Source organism: Apteryx mantelli, chromosome 24 (assembly GCF_036417845.1).
Source record: "Apteryx mantelli isolate bAptMan1 chromosome 24, bAptMan1.hap1, whole genome shotgun sequence".
Taxonomy (NCBI): Eukaryota; Metazoa; Chordata; class Aves; order Apterygiformes; family Apterygidae; genus Apteryx; species Apteryx mantelli.
In genome coordinates this window covers 1,553,505-1,564,827 of record NC_090001.1, presented here as the reverse complement: position 1 = coordinate 1,564,827, position 11,323 = coordinate 1,553,505, and positions in this window count along the sequence as shown.

Here is an 11,323-nt window from a genome sequence, read left to right as displayed (position 1 = left end):
AGCAATACTACTGGGGTTCTTGGAGAGGTCTTCTAAACCCATCTCATCTCGTGACTGCTAGTTTTTCTATCTGTCAGAGGGACAGGACATGCTGCTACCTTCTCCCAGGGAAACTGCAGGCATGTGAAGCCAGGGAGTGCACCCAGGACTGCACCGGCACCATAATTCAGAGCAGTGTCCCTCTGCCCCAGGGTGCCATGTGCCCGGGGCAGTGGCTCTGCTGCCTGCAAGGGTCAGCACTCAGCCTGCCTGGGGAATTCCTCATGGTGCAGCAGGGAGAAGTTCTGGGTAGGAGGATCGACCCCCAGCAGGGCAGGTTCATTCTCCCATTGAGAGGGTGCTGCATGGGTGAGGGCTGCTCACAGCTCTAGCTCCTGCACAGGGCATATTTGAGGGGTCTTTTCAAGAGCAAGGTGAAAAAACGGCTATTCGAAAGGGAAGGAGCTTTCCCTCTGGCATCTGCGCTTTCAGTTTCCTTATTTTGGCAGGGAGAAAAAAGGAAAGAGCTTTCTGGTTTGGCAAGGGACTGCGACTCCTCAGCCTTCACTCTCAGAGTCAGCAGGTTTGTGAGAAACCTCAGCAAAACCCTTCAGCCCCACCTCAGCCTACAGACAGCACCAGCATCACCTTTATGGCCTCCTTGGGCTTTATCTGACCTGCTCCTTAGGACCTGCATGCACGGAGATGCCCCTGCCCAGTGCCCTGAGCCAGGAGGTTTCTGTCGGGCAGAACTGAACACCCACAGGGTGGGATGGGGTCTGTGCGCACTGACTGGGAAAAGTCATTGGGGCAGAGAATCAGCTTCCAGCAGGGACAGCTCCAGGCAGCAGAGATGGGCAGGGAATGAGAGCAACAAACAGAATCATCATGGGAGGGTGGATTTGGGCAAGTCATGGGCAGTCCCTCTGACGCAGACACCTTCTTCCTCTGAGCAAGCCCCCCACATCTCCTCTCCCATCCAACAGAGCCTCTGCCTGACAGCAACAGAGTCTGGAGCATAAGCCACCTCCTCTGCAGCCAGACCTCCAGCAGAGGAGAGGGACACGTCTCCTGCCACGGGCCCATTTCATGCTGCCCAAAAACGGGCTGAGAGCACCTGCCCTGCAATGTTGCTGTCTTTGAGGTGTCCAGCTGGGTAAGGTGAAGCCTTTCCTGAGTCCCCATGTGTATCTGTCTCCTTGCCTCCCTTAGCAGCAGGATCATGGTGTTGCTCCTTGTTTGCCCTCCTGTCCGTACTGCTCCTGCTCTTCTCTTGGGCTCCCTGGGGTTGGGGGGGTTCAGCTGCAGTTCAGACACCTGCCCTGCAAGTTGTGCAACAGCGGGGTCTGCATGGGAGTGAGGTTGCCCCAGCCCCCTTCTAACCTGTGGGGCTCCAGGAAATGCAGTCTGTGGGGCTGGGAAAAGAGCAGATTCTCCCTTAAGGACAGACCATCTTTAGGACATTTGACTGTTTCCCTGCGGCGTCCTGCCAGGCTTTGAGCTGCCCTCCAGAAGGGCACCGCTGCCTCATAGCATCTCTGTGATGTTCGAGAGACCCCTGAAGAAGCTGCAGAGATGCGAAGAGTATGGAAATGGTGGTGGGCAGATGTACAGGGGCAGCTGAAAAGAGCCTTGTGTGTCCTTGGCTAGAAGGGGAGCGTGGAGACCTCCCTCTGGTGCTCTGAGAAAGGGAGAGAACGTTGGACATCTGCACCTTGAAACTGGACTCCTCTGCTCTCAGCAGGGGCTTGTTTCTTTGTAAGGCAGCATATGAGTGTGATCATCCTCCAGCTCAAAGAGGTGGGAACACAGGACAGCTGGGATCAAGGCTAACAGACTAGCTGTCCTCGCTCTGCACCAAGTGAGAGTGAATCCTTTCCTCTCAGGACTCAGGAGAAAGACCAAAGATTTCTACCTTTGAGGAACACTCCCCAGGGGTAACAAGGACATCAAAAAGAAAAAAAAGCAATATTAAAAAAATCCCTAAAACTCTGTTCCTCAAAACCTCCTTCTTTAGAACTGATGGTGAAGATGCCAAAAAGGCCTTCCACATGAGGAGTGGACTTCACCTGGCAGAAGTTCTGTATGTCAGAGCTAGTCAACTCCATTCCCTCCTTCCCACCACTGTACACCAGGATGGACTCCTCTGGAGCCCATGGGCAGAGGCCGCTGCTCCTCACAGCACACTCAGGCAGTGCAAAGCGGAGCTCAAGCAAGGGAGCTGCACAGAGCTCCTCTCAGCAGAGAGATGCAATAAGGGGTGTTGTATGAGAAATGGAAGATCTGGGGGTTTTTTTTGTTTGAAAAGTGTCTCCTAACTTCTCAATGTCTTTTCCTCCTTGGACAGTCCTGCATGCCGATGGTCAGCAAATGTCCAACAGCAGCTCCTTCAATGAGTTCCTCCTCCTGGCGCTCACGGACACACAGGAGCTGCAGCTCTTGCACTTCTCGCTGTTTCTGAGCATCTACCTGACTGCCCTCCTGGGCAACGGCCTCATCATCACAGCCGTAGCCTGTGACCACCGCCTCCACACCCCCATGTACTTCTTCCTCCTCAGTCTCTCCCTCCTCGACCTTGGCTCCATCTCTGTCACTGTCCCCAAATCCATGGCCAATTCTCTCTGGAACACCAGGGCCATTTCCTACTGGGGATGTGCTGCACAGGTCTTTCTACTTCTCTTCTTGCTCTCAGCAGAATATTCTCTTCTCACTGTCATGGCCTATGACTGCTTTGTTGCCATCTGCAGACCTCTGCACTATGGGACCATCATGGGCAGCAGAGCTTGTGTCAAAATGGCAGCAGCTGCCTGGGCCAGTGGTTTTCTCGATGCTCTCCTGCACACTGCTAACACATTTTCCATACCACTGTGCCAAGGCAATGTCCTGGAGCAGTTCTTCTGTGAAATGGCCCAGATCTTCAAGCTCTCCTGCTCAGACTTCCATCTCAGGGAACTTGGGGTTGTTGTGATTAGTGCTTGTTTAGGCTTTGGGTGTTTTGTTTTCATTGTGCTGTCCTATGTGCAGATCTTCTCAGTTGTGCTGAGGATCCCCTCTGAGCAGGGCCGGCACAAAGCCTTCTCCATGTGCCTGCCTCACCTCTCCGTGGTCTCCCTGTTTATCAGCACTGGCTTGTTTGCCTACCTGAAGCCCCCCTCCCTCTCCTCCCCAGCTTTGGATCTAGTGATGGCTGTTCTCTATGCAGTGGTGCCTCCAGCAGTGAACCCCCTCATCTACAGCATGAGGAACAAGGAGCTCAAGGATGCCTTGAGGAAACTCGTTCAATGGATACAATGTCAACACCAATAACTGACCCTGTGCAGCCACCTATCATTCCCAGGGTATTTGGCCTCAAGGCTATGTGTTGTTCACTTCTTTCTTTTTTTTTACTTTCCTCTGTTACATTCTTGTCAAAAGACAAAAAGGTTTCATTCATGCCACTTGTCCTCAGGCATCTCCCGTTTGAATCTGACTGAGAGACCGTGTAGAAGCAGGAAGGCAGGCTTCCCCCTTCATCAGCAGAGATGGGGGAACCTCAGAGCCTGCTAGTCTGAGGTCCCTCTGATGCCCCCAGTGCAATGAGCAGAGTTTCCCTTTGCAGTGTCTTTCTTGGCACTGACACCAAGGGAGCTCTGGTGAGTACAGGCAGGGTGAGACAATGGGTCCTGTGTCCATTAGGAGAGCTCAGCTTCCCTGGCCACAGCCAGGGTGTGATCTCACACCCCTCTTCTGCGAGGGTGGCAGCCAGGTGTCACCGTGGGCTGGTCCCTTCCCCATACTGTGCTCCATCGTTCACAGTGGAGTGGGAGTGGAGGGTCTGGATGCAGCAGGGAAGTCTGGACGCAGCCTGTGGGGACAGACCCTCTGCTCCTCAGGACCATCCCCTCACTACCACAGCCCACATTTCCTCACTGCAGTCTTTGCATGGGGACTGCAGCCTTCCTGGAGACACAGCCACCAACAGTAGCAGGACTTTCTTTCTTCAGGGCTTCTTTTCCTCACTTCCACACTGGCCTGCTGTGCTCTGAAGTGTGTATATGGCCTAAGAGCTCTCATAATATGGTGGTGGTGGTGCATTCCTGTGAGCACCAAGAGAACCAGGCATTGAGCACCTTTCTGCCAGCCCTGACCTCCAGAATCATATTTCCATAATAAAAGGAGCTCTGCCCTGTGACGTGCCTGAACTCAGGCCTTTCTTCAAAGATGGAGCTGAAAATACACCCAAGGAACTGCACCACAAAAGGGCCTCTGCTCTGCTTGTGAACTCTGTGGGCTCCACAGGATGAGCTCAGAGATCCAGAGAGATCTGTTAGGGAGCAAGGGCTGGGTCCAGGGCTCATCTCTCAGTGACCAGTGCCAGTGGAGATGGGGAATGGTCTCTGAATTGCCTGCTCAGGGCCGTGCCACAGGTGACAGTGCTGATGAGAGATGCCCATGCTTCTGGAGGGGAATCTTAGGTACCAGGAGAGCTCAGGGGATCTCCAGGGACATCATGTGCCTTGGGGTGGGCAGTGAGTGGAGCCTCACAAAATGAGGGACAGTCCATAGTGGAGTAACCAGAAGGTGAAGCACTAAACCCAGGTATGAATAAGGAAACAAGGGAAACAAATGAGAAGAAGAAACAGGTTTCTCTGTGTACCAGCTCAGGGCAGGTGGCTCTGTCTCCGGGGCTGCAGGAGCTGCCAGAGGGGCTGCAGGGCAGTGCTCTCATGCTCTCCTGGGCAGCAGGGTGGGCATGGAGGGTCTGCAGGCAGAGAGGGAGGGGGATCTGCTGGACACAAAGCAGGTAGTGACCGGCCTCATTGCAGGGCCTCCTTCCCTTTTCTGGAGAGCAGATCCCAGAGAAGGTTGTAGGTGCAAAAGGTGACCGCATATCCCCACAGCAACTCTTGCCTGAAAGCCAATTCAAAGGTGTAAGGAGGGCTTCAGATTTCAGCCCCTACCCACGTAACACTGCCCACAGACGAACAGCTGAATGAAAAAGTGAGGGCAGCCACTTGGGGTCTGATTTGATGATGCACAGTTACGAGAGCAAGTGTTTCTGTATCCCAGCTCAAGTGTTTAAGCACCATCTGCATCTGGGTTCCTGCTACAAAGAGGATGTTGTCGGGAGCAGCAAGATGGGGCTGCTCCATATGGGAAGGGGAGTCGAGTGCCAAGGGTGCTGGCAAGGCAGGCAGAGCAGTGCCCCACCGATGAGAGGTGCCATCCCTCAGTACCCAGAGAAGAGGAGCAGAGGAGGTTTGGGGATGGTAACCGGAGTCAGGCACAGTCCAGCGATCTCCAGACAAGACTGTAGCGCTCCAAGCACCCCTACTTTGTGCAGGAGGTTGGACTAGAGACCTCCAGAGGTCCCTTTCCACGGAAACTCCTCTGTGACTCCATGAATGGGAAGACACCGGGTACAGAGACAGGCTCTGTCTTTCCCGCATGTTGTGATCCTGGTGGGTGAGAGGCAGAGCCCTTGTCCAGCCCCACTCTCCCTTGTCCTCCTCTGCCTCTGAGCAGGTGTCCTGCTGCCTGGCTGGGGCTGGATCCCCGATGTGGGGAGAGGTGGGGATGGCCGGGGAGCTGCTGCCTGCAGAGCTGGTCCCCACGGTGCCAGGAGAGGGGCCAGGGGCTTGGAGCAAGGGGGCAGCAGGCCAGGCAGGGGCAGGGGTGGGCAGGGAAGCAGCAGGGGCCTCATGGAGGGGGTGCAGCTGCTGCTGCTTCAGCACAGCGGCTGTCACCTTTGCCTCTCTCCCAAAAGGTCCCACACGGCCCCCAGGAGGAACAGGCTGTTCCCCTGTCCCCATGCTGCCCTCCCAGCAGGATGGGACACGCAAGGAGATACTTGGCCTGTCCCGTGCTCAGGGCCAGCTTCCTGGGGCTGGCACAGCTTGGCCTGAGGCACCTCCAGCTCCTTGGCCTCTGCTCCAGCATGGCTGGCACAGGGATGAGGAGCTCCTCAGGCAGGGCAGAGTGAGCCTGGCTGGGGCAGCATGAGGGGTAAGATGGTAAGAAAGGGGGGTAAGAGGGGTAAGAAAACTCCCTCATGCATCCCAAGGGGCTCCATCTGCCTCTTCCACCCTGCCCTGTGCTCCCCTCCTGCTGGACAAAGTGGAGCTCAGCATTGCCTGGGGACACTCCTCCCCATGGGGAGCAGAGGGAGGGCCTTCACCAGCCCCACACTGCCTTTTCCACCCCCAGCCTTTGCACTTGCATGTGCCCACTTCCCTTCACCACTGGAAGCCCATGAAAATCCTGGCGCTCCTGCCCTCGAGCTGGCATCCAGCCTGAGCCTGGAGCCTGGCTGCCCACAAAGGCACCACCTGTCCAGTGCACGGCCAGGGTGACTTGGGAGAGGGCAGCTCCCCTCTGCCTCATTGGGGCTGGGCATAAGGTCGGGACTGGGCACAGCTTTTCCCCAGGGATCTCCCTGAGGAGCCATTACGGGTGATCTTCCACCTCTGCCCTGGCAGCAGCACCAGCACTCAGGGTGCCGGGAAGGAGGGCACAGAGGGTGGAATGGGGACGGGCCACCCAGGGGAAGCATTGAGACCTTGTCCGTGCACACAGGGATGGAGTGAGGAAAGCCAGAACTCAGCTTGAGATGGAACCAGGGACCTCGCACATGGAAAGGGCTGGAGCATTATTCAATGATTATGAAATGATCTCCCAGAGTCTGGGGGATCCAAGCACCCGGCCCCTGCCCAGTCCGGGCTGGGCCCCCCACGGGTGTTAGCAGACAGCTGTGCTCCCAGATCTGCTGGGGTCTGGTGCAGAAGAGTGACCATGCAAGGCTGGCCTTTTCCCCTCCATCGGGATATGGAGAGCTGCAGGAGGATGGAGCTGGCCATGCAACCACCCCACAGCTGGGGTGAGCAGCCAGCAGTGGAAAGGGGCCATGTGAGGGGCTCGTCCAGGACGATGGTCGTGGGGCAACTACCCCAGTGTGTCCATGCAACACAGGAAACAACCTGGGCTCTTCTCTTCTGCACCCTCCATGTCCTGGTGCCTTTCCCAGGAGACCTGCATTTGCCTGCAAACACACTGGTGGGTGCTCCCACGCTGCTGTTCACACACAGGAGCTGTCTGCTGGCATTTTGCCTCTCTCAGGCCCTTTCCAGCCCATCTCAGCAAATCCCCAGCTCTCCCCACCTCCCCTGCCCTCTCCCCAGACCACCCAGCAGATCAGCCCAGGCTGAGGGTGGCAAGGGACAACCCTTCCCTGTGCCTGCTGGGTCACAACTGCTTCTCCTGAGATTTCTGAGCTCTCATTCAGTGCATTCTTCCGTTTAGCCCTTTACCTTTGGGGGAATCCACTTGGTTTTGGGAGTCTCCACTCACTGCCCATCCCAGGCACATGCTGTCCCAGGAGATCCCCTGTGCTCTCGCGGTGGCTCCATATTCCCTTCCAGAAGCATGGACATCTCTCACCAGCCCTGTAATATGGCAGACAGTCCCTGGGAGACACCACTTGACCACTCACCTGCTCCAGGGACACTGGGCACCCACAAGTACAGCTGACTCCAGCCCTCCTGCCCAAACACATCACCCTATGAGCTCATGCCCCTTAGCCCATGGAAAACCCAAGCACAGCAAAGGGCCTTTTTGGGTGCAACTCCCTGAGTGCGTTCTTGGCTCCAGCTTGGGAAGAAGAGCCCAACCTCCAGGCATTGTCCGCAGGAAATCCCCTTTTATTACAGACATGCTGGCAGTGAGGCCTGCCCGGACACAGTGCTATGGAGATTTACAGAAGGCTTCTAGGTCAGACAGACGGGCTTTGTGCTGCTGGAGAAGTGGGATGAATTCAGTCATTTACAAACGGAATTATCACAGATAGAATGCCCAAAGCACAAGAGTTGCCCAAGGTAAATTAGAAATCCCTTGTGAGGAGAGATGGGCAGTTCATTGCTGCTGCAGTACCAGTTGAACCAGTTTCTTCAGTGCATCCTTGAGCTCCTTGTTCCTCATGCTGTAGATGAGGGGGTTCACTGTTGGAGGCACCATTGCGTACAGGACAGTCACCACCAGATCCAGAAGTGGGGAGGAGAGGGAGGCGGGCTTCAGGTAGGCAAACGTGACAGTGCTGATAAACAGGGAAACCACAGCCAGGTGAGGCAGGCACATGGAGAAGGCTTTGTGCTGGCCCTGCTCAGAGGGGATCCTCAGCACAGCAGTGAAGATCTGCACATAGGACAGCACAATGAAAACAAAACACCCAAATCCTAAACAAGCACTAATCACAACAACCGCAAGTTCCCTGAGGTAGGTGTCCGAGCAGGAGAGCTTGAGGATGTGGGGAATTTCACAGAAGAACTGCTCCACAACATTGCCTTGGCACAGTGGTATGGAAAATGTGTTAGCAGTGTGCAGGAGAGCATTGAGAAAACCACTGGCCCAGGCAGCTGCTGCCCTTTTGACACAAGCTCTGCTGCTCATGATGGTCCCATAGTGCAGGGGTTTGCAGATGGCCACGTAGCGGTCATAGGCCATGACAGTGAGAACAGAATACTCAGTTGCGATGAGAAAGTAAAAATGAAAAACCTGTGCAGCACATCCCCAGTAGGAAATGGCCCTGGTGTTGCAGAGGGAGTTGGCCATGGATTTGGGGACAGTGGTGGAGATGGTGCCAAGGTCGAGGAGGGAGAGGTTGAGGAGGAAGAAGTACATGGGGGTGTGGAGGCGGTGGTCGCAGGCTACGGCTGTGATGATGAGGCCGTTGCCCAGGAGGGCAGCCAGGTAGATGCCCAGGAAGAGCCAGAAGTGCAAGAGCTGCAGCTGCCGCGTATCTGCAAATGCCAGGAGGAGGAACTCATTGAAGGAGCTGCTGTTGGACATTTACTTACTCTGAGCTTTGGGGCCTGTCCAAGGAGGAAATAACAGCGACAAGTTAGAGCTCTAAGGCAAACCCATCCCATTACTCATAGAAACCCCCATGTCTTCTCTGTCCTTTACATTCAGGTTCTGCTCCCTGTCTGGAGCTCTGGTTTGCGCTGCCTGAGTGTCTTGTAGAGCAGGGGCCTCTGCCCGTGGTCTCTAGAGGAGTCAGTTCTGCCCTGCTGGGGGGTGTAAATGGAGGTGTCAAAGAGTCCCAGGTATTTGGTGGGATTCCTGCGGATGGACACCATGAACTGAATGGATGGGTCTTGGTACAGTGACGCAGTGGGAATTTTCTCTATTTACCATAATGAGAGATGAATATAGCACTCATGGCAGCTGTCTCTGAAAGAGAAGACCCTTGTGAGGGAGTCCTCTCCCCCACCTTGAGCACCTCTTGAACAGAGGTGTCTGTATCTGACTCACAGGACCAGAGCAAGGACTCTCAGATAGCACAAAATGCTAGAGGGAAGCTGTGCTCTTCTGGAAGGCAGCTTGCAGATTGGCAGGACACCCCAGGGAAACTGTCAAGGGTCCTAAAGATGGGCTCTCCTTAAGACTTAAGAGGGAGACGGTTCATTAAGACTCTAAAGGGAGAGACAGATCCAAAGGTCTGTGAGAAACCTCAGCAGGTCCCTTCATCCCCACCTCAGCCTACAGACAGCACCAGCATCACCTTTACGGCCTCAAGAGGGTTTTTCTGACCTGCTCCTTAGGACCTGTGAGCACAGAGATAGCCCTGGCCAGTGCCCTGTCCCGGAAGCTCCAGGCAGCAGAGATGGGCAGGGACTGAGAAGGAATTCCTAACAGAAACAGCATGGGAGGATGGATTTGAGCAAGTCAGGGACAGTGGTGCAGTGCTGATGCCTTCCCCAGAGTGCTCAGGTCTGCCCTGCACAAACCTCCCAGCAGCAGTGCACTGTCCAGGGACATTCCCCTGTGTGCAGGTGAGAAGGAGCAGGTCAGATAATCCCTCAGGAGGTGACCATCCAAGGGGAGTTTGCTGCTGTCTAGAGACTGAGGGGTTGCTGAAGGGTCTTTCAGAAGTTCCTAGCAGAACTATTGATTGCTCTTTGAAACTGTTAATGAATCTCAGTCCCTTGTCCCAACCTCACAGCTCCATTTCCATTTTCCCCATGCCAGCTAGAAGGAAACTTAAAGCACCAACTCAGAAAACAGCCTTTTCTTTCAGGAAACACCTGTCTTGGCCTTCCTTTTGCAAACTCCCCTCAGAAATGTCCTGTGCCTGAGCTAGAGCTGTGAGCAGCCCTGATTCACACAGCACCCTCTCAAAAGAATGAACTCTTCTACCAGCGGTCACTCCTGCCACCCAGAGCTTCTCCCCACAATGCCATGGGGAGCTCTCTGGGTAGTGCTGACCCGTGCAGGCAGCAGAGTCACTGCCCTGGGCAAACAGCACCCTGGGGTGAAGGGACACTGCTCCGGAAAAGAACCCTTGGCAGATCTGTTTACACACACAGGCTTTGCACCCCTGCAGCCGTCCCTGGGAGAGGATAGTGGGAGGCCCTCTGCCTGTGACGGAGTGGCTAGGAATCCCTGCTCTGAAGCACCTCCTTCTCCTCCGCACTGGAGAAGCCAGAGGTATGATCCTTGAAAATCATGGGATGGGATGGGTTTAGAAGACCCCTCCAGCAACAGCAGTAGCATTGCCCTCCAGCCAGAGACTTACTGTGTCAAGGGTTGTGAAGATTTCTCCCACCAGGAGCACTCAGCTGTCCTCCCACTCCACACTGCCTTTCACTTCTCTCTCTCTTGTCTCATCACATCTCAGCAACAGCAGGCAGTGCCCAGAGCCCTGCTGCTCTTGACAGGGGAGCTGCCCCTGGACACAGCTGTCTCTCAGCAGTGCTGCCAGGTTGCCAGGAGCTCCCTCCATCCCAGGAGACTGCCTCTGCTCAGGAGCAGAGGCCCAGCTGAAGGCATCAATCCCTTGTGCTCCCTCCACCTGGGAAAGGTTCACTGACATAGATTAAAATAATCACCACCTGTCCCTCTCTGAACAGTGAAGGGCGACTGATTCTGGCATTACAATTTTTTCTCATCAGAGGATGGTTATCTGCAGGAGGTGGAAACGTCCCACTCTAGAAGACCCCCTTCTCATCTCTTAACTAGGCAGGAGCCTAGACGACGCCAAGAAGGGAGGTCATTTACCCATGGTTCAGGTTTTGATTCAGATGAGTCAATCTGGGCATCACATGACAGTTTAGGAGCCCCTGGGCTGCAGTGGGATTCAGCTCTCTCCCATGAACTACACAAACACACAGCAGGTGGGATTCCCTGTGCCCAACCTGAAGCGTGCACAACACAGATGTCTGTATGCGAGCTCCTTGTCTAAGCTCCCATTATAATCACTGGAGATGAAAGGTTGAAGGCAGTTCCTGGCAAAACCTGGTGACGTTTGAAGAGATAGAGGTGGCCCAAGGCACGTGTCAGTGTTTGCTTGCACTGATGGAGCAAGTGTGAG